This window comes from Natator depressus, chromosome 8 (assembly GCF_965152275.1).
Source record: "Natator depressus isolate rNatDep1 chromosome 8, rNatDep2.hap1, whole genome shotgun sequence".
Taxonomy (NCBI): Eukaryota; Metazoa; Chordata; order Testudines; family Cheloniidae; genus Natator; species Natator depressus.
Genome location: NC_134241.1, coordinates 31,230,053 through 31,244,164, shown reverse-complemented (window position 1 = coordinate 31,244,164; position 14,112 = coordinate 31,230,053). Strand labels below are relative to the sequence as shown.

The following is a 14,112-nucleotide window of genomic DNA, read 5'->3' as shown; positions in this document are numbered from 1 at the left end:
GGGACCTGGGGAAGGTGCGCGCCCGGCTTTTCTGCCGCAACTACACCTGGGGCACCAGCCAACGAAGAAATGCGGCGATAGAGCAGTTCGAACGGGAGGTCTTAGAGCTGGAGAGGCGTCTGGCCGCCAGCCCCGAAGACCCGCTCCTCTGCGGAGTGTGCCAGTAGAAGCAGGAGGAGCTTCGGGCCCTCGAGGACCATCGGGCCCAGGGCGCCTTTGTTCGATCCCGCATCCGCCTCCTTTGGGAGATGGATCGCGGCTCCCGCTTCTTCTATGCCCTGGAGAAAACGAGGGGGGCCAAGAAACACGTCACTTGCCTCCTGGCAGAAGACGGCACCCCCCTCACGGAACCGGCGGACATGTGCAGGAGGGCCCGAGCCTTCTACACAAGTCTCTTCTCCCCAGATCCGACTGACCCTAGCGCCTGCAGAGTGCTTTGGGAGGAGCTCCCTACGGTCAGCGCAAGCGACCGAGACTGGCTAGAGTTGCCTCTCACTCTGGCCGAGTTCTCGGAAGCCCTCTGTCGTATGCCCACTAATAAGTCTCCAGGCATGGACAGGCTGACCGTGGAGTTCTACCGCGTGTTTTGGGACATCCTCGGCCCAGACCTAGTCACCGTCTGGGCCGAGTCTCTGCAGAGCGGGGTCCTCCCTCTTTCGTGCAGGCGAGCTATGCTCACCTTATTGCCGAAGAAGGGAGACCTCCGCGATTTACAAAATTGGCGTCCCATCTCGCTCCTCAGCACGGACTACAAAATCTTAGTGAAAGCAATCTCGCTGCGGCTAGGGTCTGTGCTGGTGGACGTGATCCACTCAGACCAGACCTACACCATCCCATACCGCAGTATCTTTGATAACCTATTTCTGGTTCAGGACCTTTTGGAACTCGGGCGTAGAGACGGTCTGTTGTTCGCCCTCCTGTCCCTAGATCAGGAGAAGGCGTTCGATAGGGTGGACCTCCTGAGCACTCTACAGGCATTTGGCTTCGGACCCCAGTTTGTGGCTTTTTTCTGGGTGCTGTACACTTCTGCAGAGTGTCTGGTTAAGCTCAACTGGACCCTGACCAAACCGGTCAGCTTTAGGCGAGGAGTACAGCAGGGATGCCCCCTCTCGGGCCAGCTGTACGCTCTGGCGATCGAGCCCTTCCTCTGTCTCCTCCACAGGAGGTTGACAGGGTTGGTGCTGCGGGAGCCGGAGCTGCAGCTGGTCCTGTTGGCATATGCTGATGATATGCTCCTCGTGATTCAGGAGCCCAGCGACTTGGCACGGGTGGAGGCTTGCCAGGCCATCTATTCAGCAGCCTCCTCCGCCCGGGTCAACCGGGTCAAGAGCTCTGGTTTTGCAGTAGGAGACTGGCAGCAGGCGAGCTCCCTCCCACCTGCGCGTCAGACCATCCGGTGGAGCCGGGTCCGCTGCTCTACCTCGGCATTTACCTTTCTGCCATGCATCCCTCTCCGCTGGAGAACTGGGAAATTTTAGAGGGCGGGGTGATAGAGCAGCTCCGGAAATGGACGGGACTATTCCGATGTCTCTCCCTCCGAGGGAGAGCGCTGGTGCTTAATCAACTAGTCCTGTCCATGCTCTGGTACTGGCTCAACATCCTGGTCCCAGCCCCGGGTTTCCTGACCAACCTCCAGACATCGATTCTGGGGTTCTTTTGGTCAGGAATGCACTGGGCCCCTGTAGGGGTTCTTCATCTACCCCGAAGGAAGGAGGACAAGGCCTGAAGTGTCTACACACTCAGGTCTGTGTCTTCCGCCTCCAAGCTCTACAGAGGCTCCTCTATGGTGCAGGCAGTTCGGCATAGAGCACACTGGCGCACACCATCCTGTGCCGCATCCGAGGGCTCCGATACGACCGGCAGACTTTCATCTCCGTCCGGGAGGTCTTCCGCGAGACCTCTCCAGGTTGCCAGTCTTCTACCAGGACCTCCTCCGGACTTGGAAACTGTTTTTAATGACCAGGTCCGTGGCGGCCACCAAGGGGGTAGATCTCCTCACAGAGCCCCTGCTACACAACCCCCAGCTCCGTGTGCAGGTGGTGGAGTCCCGCTCGGTGCGCCAGAGCTTGATCCTGGCAGAAGTCAAGAGAGTCGGAGACCTCCTGGACTACGACTGAGGAGACTGGCTAGATCCTCTGACGCTCGCCCGGTGCCTGGGACTCTCCAGACCTCGTACCCCCGGCGCGTACTTCAGGAGGTAAAGGCCGCTTTGCCGCCCGCTGCTCGAGCTTACCTCAACCGGGTCCTGCTCAAGGGCACGCTCCGCCCACCCTCTGCCCCAGGCCCGCTGGACTTTTTAATTGGACCCCTGCCCCGCAGATCCAATCGACCTCCTCACCCCTTCACTGCAAGCCAGCTGCATGAACTGCAGCCGGTACGCTTCCAAACCACGCCAAGGAAACATCTATACATGCTCGCGCTCCACACCCTTCATGCCCTCACCCTAGTGTCCCACCCCGACACAAAGTGGCGAGACCTTCTGCCACCTTTGGAGGGTGAGCAGCCCCGGTGGGCCAGCCTATATTCCACCTTGGTTCCGAGGCCCGTCGGGGACATCAGTTGGCGGCTCCTTCATGGAGCTGTGAGCACGGGCACGTACTTGGCGCGTTTCACCCCCATCCCAGATACTTGTCCCTTTTGTGGTGTGAGGGGAAACACTGGTGCATGTATATTTGGAGTGCGCTAGGCTGCAGTCCCTGTTCCAGCTCCTCACAAATCTCCTATTATGTTTTTGGTTGCATTTTTCCCCTCACCTTTTTATTTATGCACTGCCCATCCGTGGCCTCACAAAGTTGCAGGATCTCCTAGTTAACCTCCTCCTGGCCCTGGCTAAAATGGCCATCTATAAAACCAGAGAGAGGAGGTTGGCCGATGGAGTTTCCTGTGACTGTGGGGCCGTTTTCCGATCCTTGGTCCGTTCCTGTATCCAGGCGGAGTTCCTCTGGGCGGCGTCCACCAACTCCCTTGATGTTTTGGAGGAACGGTGGGCGCTGTCCGAGGTTCTCTGCTCGGTGTCCCCATCCGGGTCCCTTTGTCTGACCCTTTGATTGGGGGAGAGAGTAAGAGACCCCAGCTCCAGCCATTGCTGCTGCAGACACCACCACCTTTAGAGGGGTCCTTTCACACATGGGTGCATGTGCTCCCCCACCCCCCACCCCCCGGATTGTCCACCCCACAGCCTGCCCCTCTTGTTGGGTGCTTTCAGAGGAGGGAATAGTTGGTGACACTCGGGCGTGGCGCCAGGTAACTCAAGGGGGTGGAAGACCACGAGAGTCGAAGCCCCCTTGCTCTGGGCCACCAGGTAACTCGGAAGGGTGGAAGACCACGAGAGTTGAGAAAGCCCCCCGCTCTGGGCCCGGGCAAGCTTGAACACTTCCCTCCCCTGAAGCTAATGAGAAAACAATTGTGATTGGTTGCTGTGTTACACATTGCATATGCTGCTGTTTTTACTTTGTAAGTGTGTTATGCAAATAAAAATATTTTTTGCTTCAAAAAAAAACTACTCTCCTATAGCCATCTGGCCCGACCCTGTCACAATAAATGCAGGAAGAAAGTTTTAGAAGAGCCAGTTTTACAAGTCCATGAAATGAGCAAAAACCCCTGTATTACACCAGCAAAGAGCACACTGTGAGATGGAATCAAAGGAATATTTGAGCATTACTGTATCTTTTTGTTTATTCAATAAGATAAGTAATCAGGTGTCCTCTTCAGAATGATTCGCTGAATTGAAATTCAGCATTTTAGCTACTGCCCCATGTGTTAATACATGCTAAATTGAGAAGCTGATGGAGCTCTCTTCACACAAGGCTGCATTCGTTCTCTTCTAGTACAGTAGTCAGAACGGTCACATGACAGTAGATGGATCTCTGGGTTTTTTTTCAAAATGAAATACAAAAAGACATTTTAAAAGCAGCCTATAAAATTGTACTTGTAATTTTCCATACACACCTCTGTACACCTGTGTGGTTTTTACCCAACAGTTTTATGTGCAAGTTTAATTGTGCGGATAGCAAATATATATATATAGGTGCTCTATAGAAAGCTCATCCCCCACCCCCCATTTTTGTGCACAAAAGCTTGTGCATATGAAATTTCAGCTACAGCTTGCGAATCTGAGACATTCACCTGATGTTCCCCAATATGAAATTTTGACTTAAGCAGACAGTTAAAATTAGGATATAAATGGTTGTACACTTTATGGGAAAGTATTTATAAGACATGCTTGTCATCAGCTGTACATACTAGGTCTAACAGTTAAACCTTGTTTAAGGGGATTTTGACCCTAGAAACTGACAATAGTGCCTACCAACTGAAGGCATAACAGCCACACACTCCAGTAGTTATGTTTTTCAGGTCAATATTGATCAACAGAGAATATTTTAAAACACAAACTCAGTTGTTTTTTTTTAAATTTGAACCTCAGCATTAACGTCTCTGAACAGAGTCTATTTATTTGACATTTGGCTTCCTGCTTCCACACACCAATACAGAATGCAATTTGGATATATAAAATATTCATACACAAAAAGCAATTGCTATAAAATTATATTAAGCATGAAAGCATAAATACCAAGACTTGTAATCACTCAGCAGAGGATTAGTAGATGATGCATCTTAACCCATTTGTTCTCCTTTTCAGTTCTTCAAAACGGGCAAAAGAACCCAAACCTGTGGGGGTAGGAGGGGAATATGATTTGCTTAAAATAAAATCTAGTACACAGAGAAGTATTCTTTGCTGTCTATCTGTAGCCTTAACCCTTTTTGATCTAGCCCCATTATGGAATGAACACCATAATATACTGACAAGCTTTTGAAGTTGGCCCAATAAAATATTACCTCACCCATCTTGTCTTTCTAATATCCTATGACCAACATGGCTACAACAACCCTGCAGATAATATATTGACACATATAACCACTAGTTCACTCTTCACATGGGCACAGCCCTTATATCATAATCTAATCCTATAAATCTTCCTCGCAACAGAGTTGAATTTTGTTCAAAACAAAGAAAAGCCAGTGTCGTCGTAAGATTAAGATTCTTCATTGGATGCAAATTAGCAGGGCCTGAGTCTATTTAAATTTGACTTTCTACAGAGTGGATACATTTTAACACCTTTATCCAGTGCTTGTTTTAGTCATTTATATGATTTTCCAATGCCTTCATCTAAGCTCTATATCCCTGAACAATCTGCATATTACACAACCCAATAAAACAATATTCGATCAATAATTCACCAATCAAGTTGAGTAATACCCAGCAGGACTTACTGTCTCCTGCTTCTGTAAAACCAGTTTCACCAGTACACTTCTGGCTACTGTGTGCCACTAAGGCAATAGAAAGCAGCCATAAACCTAACTTAATTGGCTGGCAAAACCATTTTTATAGATGAATGGGATTGGAGGAGTGGTGCAAAGCAGTCAGGACACACCAGCAAGTCTGGCCCATGAATTCACTAGAGAATCAGTCCCTGAGAAAAAAAGAGAAAGCAAAACTATTAATTATTTGTATTGCAGGCCCCAGTCAGGGATCAGCCCCTCATTATATTAGATGCTGTATCAATTTGTAACCAAAACCAACAGTCCCTACCCCACAGAGCATACAATCTCACTGTAATGTAAAGCAATTTCCTAGTAACTTTAAGGGTCAACTACTCAACATCCCTAACTTGCAGTATTAGGGCTTGTCTACACTACCGGCTGGATCGACAGGCAGAGATCGATCTAGTGGAGGGTCGATTTATTGCGTCTACTATAGACGCGATAAATCAACTGCCGATCGCTCTACTGTCGACTCCGGTACTCCACCTCAACGAGAAGTGCAAGGGGAATCAACAGAAGAGCATCTCCCGTCTACACAACGCGGTAAAAAGAAAAGGAGTACTTGTGGCACCTTAGAGACTAACCAATTTATTTGAGCATAAGCTTTCGTGAGCTACAGCTCACTTCATCGGATGCATACTGTGGAAAGTATAGAAGATCTTTTTATACACACAAAGCATGAAAAAATGGGTGTTTACCACTACAAAAGGATAATTATTGATTATCATACACATTGTAAGGAGAGTGACCACTTTAGATAAGCTATTACCAGCAGGAGAGTGGGGTGGGGGGAGAGAAAACCTTTTGTAGTGGTAAACACCCATTTTTTCATGCTTTGTGTGTATAAAAAGATCTTCTATACTTTCCACAGTATGCATCCGATGAAGTGAGCTGTAGCTCACGAAAGCTTATGCTCAAATAAATTGGTTAGTCTCTAAGGTGCCACAAGTACTCCTTTTCTTTTTGCGAATACAGACTAACACGGCTGTTACTCTGAAACCTGTCACAACGCGGTAAGTAGATCTAAGTACGTCGACATAAGCTACGTTATTCACGTACCTGAAGTTGCGTAACTTAGATTTCCCCCCTTCCCCCCTACTGTAGACCAGCCCTGGTACTGCAGGGTGAATCTGCACCTAAGCTCAGCTAGACTTAGGCAAAATCAATCAGTTTCTGAGGTGTAAAATAAGCACCTAACTTTTGTTCATACCTTCCTAGCTTCCAAACACCTTAGGGTTAGGCTTTCAAACTACTCAGGCAAGTTGTACTTCCAAAGAAGTGCTGGAGAAACTATGGATGGAGGGATGATTTTTAATTGTGCTATGAATGAAGTTATTAATTACTTTATGTATTAGTGGCTGATTAGGAACAAACAGCTCCAGCAACACAGAGGTTCACCCCATTCAATGTTCAGATGAATTAGTCATTCACAAGCACTATCTGTGGGTTCAGAATTAATTGGGAAGTGCTTGCTGATTAGATTCATTGTTTTGCCACATATAGTTCAGGTCACTGATGTCAGGCATCATTGCATCAGAGGTTATGGGCTGCAGAGACCCACTGAGCAGAAGTAGACCACAGTGGAAGTCTTCTCTGCTGATTGTTCCCCTATTTCCTTGGGGTGTGAGGAGTTTGTGACTCTGGCCAAACAAAAGGAAGGAAAGTAAAGTGAAGGAAAGACCACTAGACAATAGCCACAGCTGCACTGTGCTTCTCTCTCTCTCCATGAAACCTGCGGAGCATCAATAGGTAACTTCAGCAGAGGCTGCCCAGGAAGAGTAATTTTTAAAAAGCACACAGTGAGCCTGCTGCTCCCCAAGGGGAACTGAGAGAAGCACCAGCAGTCTGACCTTAGTGCACAAACCTTTACAGACTGAAGCCTTCACGTGCTGAGGTCTGACTTCAAGTCACATTCAGGCAGCACCATTATTGTCCCACAGCTTGAGAAAAATAACTATGGGGATGTAAAAGGTGTGGCTAGTCATAACCTGAATGAGGAAGAGGTAATGCCGGTAGGCAGGAGATTTGCTCAGTGTGTGTATGTGTGTGTGGTGGGGGGTGTGTAACACAGCGGTGGAGATTAGTGAGTACAAGGGTTAGTATACACATAGCTTTAAGGAAGCTGTGGGGAACCACCTGGGCTTTCTTGATTTAGCACTTTTACTGAGCAGTAGGTTGTAGTTTCCACTGCAGCTCTTGCAAACTACCACTTAACTACTGTGTCTTTGGAATTCTCTCTTTTACAACTCTATTAAAAGCATTAATTAGAGATGCCAAAGAAACTTGTAAACAGATTCAGCAAATTGTGGAGCTAGTTTACTTTATTCCCTACACATCTTTAAAAAAAATACCTCTCTGTTCCCAAAGCAATAACTTAGCACATTGGTGCCCTAGATCTGGGTGTGTAAAGTCAGATAAAAGCTTGGACAAATTTGGATAACACACCTCTTTTTTTGCCTAAATAGGCCATACTGCCATAAAGGCAAATAGATACATAGGACATGGAGACTGAACTAACTTCTAACAAGTTGACCAGTGATCAGCTGTGCCTTCGCTAGATTGTTGAGTCTGTTCTTGGAAGACCCAGTTTTGCAGACCCAGAAGGAATGTAGAGATTGGATTCTTATCCCAAGCTCAGCCTTGCATCAGACTGTAAATGTAGGGAAACCTTTGGAGAAGTCCAACCAGAACTACTTTTTTCTTAATTTCACTGCAAAACATTTTTTAAAAAATGCATTCTGAAATGTAAGAAGGCACTAACTGTACAGAGACCATTATATCCCCTAACATCCACTTTGCTTTGCCAAAATCTGCAATAACAGTAACACTCAGCTCTTTAGCCCTTTTCACCCATCAAGCCGAAAGCCCTTTACAAAGGAAGACAAGTAGCAATTTCCCCTTTTTAAGATGGGGAAATGGAGGCACAGTGAGGGGAAGTGATGACAACTCAGACAGGAGGTCAGTAGTAGAGCCAGGAATAGAAAACAAGTTTAACAACTCCCACTCCAGGGCCCCATTCACTAGTCAGTGCTCTCTCCCCAGGGTGGGGTGGATGATGGTTCCTCTTAGAATACAGGCTAGACAGACTCTGGGTCTATTCTAATATGGGAGTGCCTATGTTACCACTCAGCTCTGAAGTTAGTGTTATTTAGAAACTGTGGCATCGTACCTTCGTAAATCTGTGAACTAATGATGGATTGAGCATAATGTCGTCACAGATGGTTAATGGCTAAAGCAAAGCTGGTCTTCACACAAACAAAGACTTTGGCTTACTAAACAGAATGGTGTGTCAAGCCAAAGGCACATCTCTATCAGTTGCACATTTGACAAAGTTCTGGTAGGGTGCTGGCTCCCAGGATTGCCTATTGTAGATGGTGTCTTCCATCTATAATAAACCAGTTCAAATGAAGCCTCAGGCCCCAATCTGCAGAGACAGATCCATAACCCACATGGAGTACTGCTAACTTAAGTGGGAGTGTGTGTGGGTGTAACGATCTGCCAGCATGGATCGAGGCCTCAGTCAGTAGTGACCAAAATTGATCATCCATCTAACAGTCAGCTGATGAACTATGTGAAGTGAATTCATGGTCTCAGTCTATTTCCTGGCAGACTCATGTTGGCACCACACAAATTGTCATTCTCAGCAGAGAGGCCAAGAAATGGCCCTTCAAGGATGGTTGAAGGGTGTTGGCAGGCTGGAGATAGTATGGCTGTTAGCCAATGTATATGTCATATTGCACACCAGATTAATCTGAATTACACATCACATAATTGTTATATACATTATGTTAGCATAACTTTAAGTTAAATTATCCTCGCTCATGTCAAGGGAGATATATCCCTCAATGTTCTGCAAAGCTAAATGTAGCTTTTGGCCTTAGCGAATATAAACCCTGTCAAAAGCAAGACATTTATTCTATGTCCTAATGTCTAACACCAACAAAGGCAACTGGTTTAAAACATAGTATCTAAACCAGAGATAAGGAAAGGTTCAGAACAGGAAGTTAAGGAACTGGTCCAACTGGTGGGTTGCATCTTAGGTGACATATAAACATATGCATCTGAGGTGACATAAACTATGCTAGAAATCAGTAGTTCTCATATGCAGCTCTCGCTGTGTTATGTGGGTCGCATCCACACAACACATATACTACCAGTATTGACCTGAGGATATCACATGGTCAGCAGCTGTGTGCTGATTGGATTACACGTGCAGCCAGCGGCTTGCAGATTGAGAACCACTGCTATAAACATAAGTGGGTATTGTGTCGTATTTAGGGGGCATTCCTTTGGTGCAAGGTGAACTGAACATGCTGCGACAGCTCACTTCCCGGACGCATTGGTGATGTATAACTATGTCTTTCCTGTACCAAACTGTTTTGTTTAGAGACAATAAATATGGCAGAGCTTGGTAATTCGGTCTTTAGAACATTGTGAATATTGAACTGGAAATGCAGTTAAAATCAATTGGCTATACTTTTAGCAACGCAGTTACTGCTTGTGCCATATTTATTCTGCAGATAAACAAAGCAATTTGCGAACCAGCACTGTCATTTCAGCATCTTTTAAAAGCATAATTTTAAAGATTGGAGAGGGGAGGGGAAGAGGAGGATTAAAGAAAACCTTCAGAGATGTTCACAACTTCTAAGCAATGAATTTCAGACATTAACTCACCCGAGCAGATGGGTGAAGACGCAGGATGACAAACCCAGATCATTAAGGGATTTTGTGCTATTAGACTTTTTTCTGTTTCTGTAAATGAATCTATAGCTGACTCATGCCTTTGTAAAGGGTTCACTGCATGGCTAGATAATCAGCATCATTATGGGAATTTTTTAACTAATGAGCTGGGCCACAACCACAATTATTATGAGTTATAGATATGTATAAAGGGAGAAAATCACATTGGGCAGAGGTTATATTTTCAGGCTAAATTTAACAATGAAACAACATGGCAAGAGGGTGGGGAGAAACAGAGGCCTCTCAAATACAGTTTTCAGAGTAGCAGCTATGTTAGTCTGTATTCGCAAAAAGAAAAGGAGTACTAGTGGCACCTTAGAGACTAACCAATTTATTTGCATCCAATGAAGTGAGCTGTAGCTCACGAAAGCTTATGCTCAAATAAATTGGTTAGTCTCTAAGGTGTCAAATACAGTTGTAATTTTGGATCATGGAACAAGGTAGCCTATTAACCAGACAGCGGTGTGGTCTAGTAGATAGGGCACTGCACAGAGACCCACAAGACTGGGGACCTATTCCCTGCTCTGCTTCAACTTGTTGTGTCAGCTTTGGGAGGTGACTTTATCCCTTGGTGCCCCCCACTCTTTGTCCATCCTCGACTGTGGGAACACAGTGTGTTCAGGCAGTGCCTGGCACAAGGGGGTCAGAATTCATATAAAATAAGATCCATAAAAGCAAACGTATTAGCATAATTTAATTTGTTGCCTTTCTTACGTGACATGGAACCAGAGGCAATATTCAAAGTGTGATTAAATGGGATCAGAACGCCTCTCTCCTGCTGCAATGCAGTTGTGCAGCACACCCATGGGTTTAAATTGCACAGCGTGTAGTGCAGGAGACACTTCAGTGAATTCTAACTTAACCCTCTAGAGGCCCTTCCCACTCTCATTTCAATAGAATGTCATTCCTTGAGCCTTTATAACTCTAGTTCGTTATTTTGGTTCCAGTGACAGAGCCCGAGTATCTGCAATGTTCAGCTGTAAAATTGAATAAAAGTTTGGCTGCTTAAGTACTGTATATTTCTGCACTCTGAGAGTTCTGGTTAAAACCAAGTGGTGTTGAACTATAATCTATGTTTCTAGGAAAGGCATGAAATAAACTGGAGTTCATAACTTGGTGCAGATATATCCCACTGTCTAAGGTTGCTAACTTTCTACTCACAAAAAACCAAACACCCTAGCCCTGCCCCTTCCTTGAGGCCCCACCTCCTACTCACTACATTCCCCCTCCCTCAACAGCTCGCTCTTCCCCACCCTCACTCACTCTCACTGGGCTGGGGCAGGGGGTTGGGATGCAGAAGGGGCTGAGGGCTCTAACTGTGGGTTCAGGCTCCAGGGTGGGGCCAGAAATGAGGGATTCAGGGTGCAGGAGGGGGCTCTGGAGTGGGGCAGGGGGTTTGAGAGGGGTGATGGCTCTGTCTGGGGGTTCGGGGTCTGATGTAGGGCTGGGGATGAGGGAATTTGAGGTGCAGGAGGGGGCTCAAGGCTGGGGCCAAGGGATTCTGATTGCAGGAGGGGACTGCGAGTTGAGGCAGGGGGTTTGGATGTGGGGGGGGTGAAGGTTCTGGGGTGTGGCCAGGGATGAGGGGGTTGGGGTGTAGGAGGGGGCTCCAGGCTGGGGGGTGGGGTCATGGGATTCGGAGTACAGGAGGGGGCTGTGGGTTGAGGTGCAGGAGGGGCTGAGGGCTCTGGGGTGCAAGAGGGGGCTCTGGGTTTGGGAGGGCTCAGGGCTGGGGCATAGAGTTGGGGCTCGGGGTTGGGGTACAGGTTTACCTTGAGGCATCTCCCTGTCAGCGGCGCAGCAGGGCTAAGGCAGGCTAGTCCCTACCTGTCTTGGTTCTGAGCTGTGCCCCAGAAGCAGCCAGCAGGTCTGGCTCCTAGGCGGGGGGTCCAGGAGGCTCCGTGCACTGCTCTCGCCTACAGGCACCACCCCCGCATCTCCCAATGGCTGCGGTTCCCGGCCAGTGGGAGTGCAGAGCTGGTGCTTGGGGCGGGGACAGCTCATGGAGCCCCCCTGACCTCCCCCACCTAGGATCCGGTCCTGCTGGCCGCTTCCGGGGCACAGCAGGACAGGTAGGGACTAGCCTGCCTTAGCGCCGCGACACGGCTGACCGGACTTTTAACAGCCCAGGCGGAGGTGCTGACCGGAGCCGCCAGGGTCCCTTTTCGACAGGGCATTCCAGTCAAAAACTGGACACCTAGCAACCTTACGATTGTCACAGCTGATATCTGTTATGACTTGTTTTCTGGGTACTGCACTCTTACATGGGGAAACGATTCCCTGTCTCGGATGCAGAGGCAGATGCCACTTTGTGATCAGACAGAACCTGCTACTAGAAATATTTTATTTGATAAACAAATGCCCTTTGGGTTGACTTGAGACAGTGAATTTGATATGAATAGTTTTGGACAGTCATAAAATGGCCAGAGGAGGAGGAAAGTGGTGGTGGACATGCTGTTGCTGCTCTCCCCTGTCCCACATACCTTTAAACTTTAGCCCAGTGATTAGGGCACTCAACTGGGATGTGAGAGTTACAGGTTCGAATCTCTGCTCTGGCACAAACCCAAAATGGACTTTTTGCAATTCACTGAACATTCCAAACATTTTCAGATTCAGTTTGACCCAAACCAAATTTTTTCTTCAATTTTTCAGAACTACCACTGGACTAAAAATTTCACCCTGCCCCACCTGCTACACAGGAAAAACACTCACACCAGACTTGCTCACTGTTTATTGTGAGTGTCTCTGACTGAAATTAGTATAACTGCTTGTGTGTGGAAAACCTGCCATTCTCTGCTTCTCCCTAGCACTGGCAAAGGCAGCAGAATAGTCTTCCCACACATTGTCCCTGTAGTGTGCATCAATCCTGTTTTGGAAAGGATCACCTGCACGGGATTGAAGAAGGGAACACGTTCTTCCTGATCCGTTGGATGCCTGGTCTCTGCTGAGATCACATACAAGAAGGGCCATTTGTGATGATCAGTCTGCGATTCCTCTACCTCCCTAAAGCCTGTAAGCCAAATGCTGTGATTCTTAACTCAGTATCAGCTTCATGGAAAATGTTGGTCAATTAAAGACTGAATAATTCATCTTTGTTCCAAATAAAAGGGAAGAGAAAATAGAAAGAAATTCACCAGGTGTGGGTAAGGTTGGAGTGGCAATCCAATATGCAGCAAATAATCCCTATTCAGCAGACACACTTAAACACATGCTTAGCTTAAAAGGTCTAAAGTCATTGGAACTTAAAGTCAAGAGCATGCTTAAGGATGTGCTTAAGTGTTTTACTGAATAGTATTGGATAGAAGAGCATGGTAAACACTTTCCTGAATGGTGGCTTTCAGGCTTGCTTGTTCAGTGTTGAGTTCACCACACACTCTCTCTCTCTCTCTATGAAAAGTGTACTTCAATGGCCCCAAAGAGCACTGTACTTAAAGTACACATGGTAAGATGATACCAACAGTAAGATGGACATACAGTGATACACACAACACCCTGTGGAACAACGGATCCTTTTTGACCCGGCAAGAGGTTTTCTCCCAGCTGATACCTTGCAATCTATATGCAGCACTCAGAACTCAAACTGAATCATGAAGAAAATTCCAGTAACAAGTCTTAAGCAATTTTTAAAATATTGTCTGGAGCTTGCTAAGATTTTCTTGCCAAATTACATTAAGGCAGCTATATGATATTCAAAGATATTCATAGGACTGGAAAGGACCTCAAAAGGTCATCTAGTCCAGTTCCCTGCACTCATGGCAGGACTAAGTATTAACTAGACCATCCCTGACAGGTGTTTGTCTAACCTGCTCTTAAAAATCTCCAGTGATGACTATAACAGGGTTGTCTATAACAGGGTTCAGAAAAGAACTAGATAAGTTCATGGAAGATAGGTCCATCAATGGCTATTAGCCAGGATGGACAGGGATGGTATCCCTAGCCTCTGTTTGCCAGAAGCTGGGTTTGGGCAATGGGATGGATCACTTAATGATTACCTGTTCTGTTCTTTCCCTCTAGGGGACCTGACATTGGCCACTGTCGGAAGACAGGATA

At 47.0% G+C, this 14,112-nt stretch overlaps 1 protein-coding gene and 1 long non-coding RNA gene across 2 annotated transcripts in view; both read right to left on the bottom strand.

The window, feature by feature from the left end:
* Positions 1-4,588, bottom strand: part of LOC141992784 (uncharacterized) — a 54,210-nt gene extending 49,622 nt beyond the window's left edge. The window contains exon 1 of the long non-coding RNA XR_012640650.1: positions 4,571-4,588. This is a non-coding gene — a long non-coding RNA (uncharacterized LOC141992784). The remainder of the gene's footprint in view (positions 1-4,570) is intronic.
* Positions 1-14,112, bottom strand: part of KCNIP1 (potassium voltage-gated channel interacting protein 1) — a 780,527-nt gene that overhangs the window by 673,435 nt on the left and 92,980 nt on the right. The gene's annotated exons all lie outside the window — the stretch shown is intronic.